This window comes from Myotis brandtii, unplaced genomic scaffold (assembly GCF_000412655.1).
Source record: "Myotis brandtii unplaced genomic scaffold, ASM41265v1 scaffold1814, whole genome shotgun sequence".
In the NCBI taxonomy this organism is placed as follows: Eukaryota; Metazoa; Chordata; class Mammalia; order Chiroptera; family Vespertilionidae; genus Myotis; species Myotis brandtii.
In genome coordinates this window covers 105,156-107,259 of record NW_005356728.1, presented here as the reverse complement: position 1 = coordinate 107,259, position 2,104 = coordinate 105,156, and positions in this window count along the sequence as shown.

Genomic DNA, 2,104 nt, shown 5'->3' with positions numbered 1-2,104 from the left:
GGGGTTGCTGCGCGCGCCCCTCCCCGCCCCTCCCTTGCAGGTAAGGGAAGGGCCCACCTTCCCGCGACCCGCAGTCCCCAATGGCCTGAACACGGCCGGGTCGGTCTGATTTGCCCCCTACCGAGTGGCGCATGTTGGGTTGCAGAGCGATTTTGAGTCCTGCACCCAGATTCTATGCAGACCCCTCTTCGCTGGACACCCCTTTCTGGGTACTCTGAGGAGCGCTGCCCACCTCACAGCGCTTCTCCCCAGACCTAAGAACGCATTCTTCATTTTGTGTCCTTGAGTTCGTGCAAGAGGAGGGGGCCGACGGGCCCACCTTACTTCTCCTCTCTCCCATTATTCTCATCCACTCCCCTGTGAGGCCTTACTGCGTTTGTTCCCACCCTCTTCTCCCGTCTGACACCCTGAAGCCAGAGAGAGTGAGTGAGAGAGAGAGAGAGAGAGAGAGAGAGCGAGCTAGGAGATGCGAGCTCCCCGCTTCTGGCCTGGGGTGGATGCCCCTCATTTTTCATCCTGGGCCTGTATCTCATGGAGGCAGTGATGTTGCCTGTGTCTTTTAACTTGGGGGAGGCTGCTTCCCTACCTCACCCTTCTCTGGGGCCCTGGGGAAGATGAGACTGGTTGGGTGATAAGTAATTCATCTGGGAGTCTGGTTGGTGGGGGAGAAGAAGGGAAGATGGGGGTGCCCCACTTGGGGGAGGAGGTGACCACCTGATACCCCCACTGTTGGCCTCCTGAGATGAGGTGATGAGTAGCAGCTGCAGTTGCTTTTGGGGGATGCTCAAGAGACGGAGGCAGTGACCACTGTTCTTCTGGAGCTTGGAATTAGCTTTGGCTATTGGGGGTGGTGATGGGTTCAGGGTCCAACTGGGAGGGGAGAAGGGAGCCAGAGCATAGGAACAAAAGGAGGCAGGGGATGGGAGATCCAGGAGTCTTGGCCAGCGAGACCTCTCCTGACCAGACTGACTTGCAGGACTTGAGCTCGGTCGGGTCTTGCCCTGGGCCTTTTCAGGTTCACAGGATATAGGCCGAGAGGGTCCTCAATCTGTGTTCCAGGTCCCAGGGCCTTTGAGTCTGCTAGCTTTGAGATGCTGGGCTAGGGATGGTGGGTGAGCCATGTTGGGGGCTGCCTCCTTCGTCATTCCAGTCTTCCCTCCCCCCTCTCCCTCCAAACACAGAGCTTGGGGAGATCTTGGTTTGCCTCCTGCCCTTTCTCTGGCATCCTCTCTTTGCTCTGTCCCCCCTTGGACTTGGATCTGGGCCATGTCTTGACAAAGCCGACAGGGGTCTCTCTGAGTTAGAGGAGTGGGCCCCCGGTCTCTCCACTCCGTCCTGTATGCTCACCAGGGGCCAGAGACAGTTACCAGGTGCAAGTGACTTGGGGGCAAGGATGGAGGACGTCAGCTCTGTGCCAGCCTCTCCTTCCTCCCCAACATTTCCTCCTCTGTGGCTGGATCCCTTAATTTGGAGGGAGTGGGGGGCAGCAGTATCACATGCCCCACCCCCTCCAAGTAGCTGCAGAGACAAAGGTTTGCTTTCCCTTCCCTAGGGGTGGCATCTTAGCTGTGTGTTTATAAACGGGGCCCAGGATTGGGGGGGGGGTAGTTTGTGTTTCTGCTGAAGGGGGAAGGGGGGCCAGCTATAGGAGCTTGGCGGGGGGGAGTACAGTCGGTGCCGAAGTACCAGCTGCTCTTTAATAATTAATTCTTCCTACTCACATCCCTTTGAGGAGGGATGTCTGGAACACGGCATCAGGCTCAGCCAGCCTGCTAGAGGACGCACTCCTGTTGGTGGGGGGGTGGGGGAGAGACTGCAAGGGGGGGCGGTTCTTGGCATTTTTGGAGCACTGTCGCTTGCTCATGAATGAAAACCTGATGCAGCCTGTGAGGGGGCCTATTGTAGCCTATAGCCGACTTTGGCTAATTAAACTTTCTCTGCCTTTCTTCTCCCCTACCCCACCTCACCCCAGCCCCGGCCCCAGCCCTCTCTTGAATGGGGACCCTGTCTGGTAGTGCTGGGAGGGGGTATCATTCTGCCTGAGGTTTTAGGGCAAACAGACCAGGTCTTCTGCCCTCTGCCTCTGCCTCCTCCCCCCCCCCCC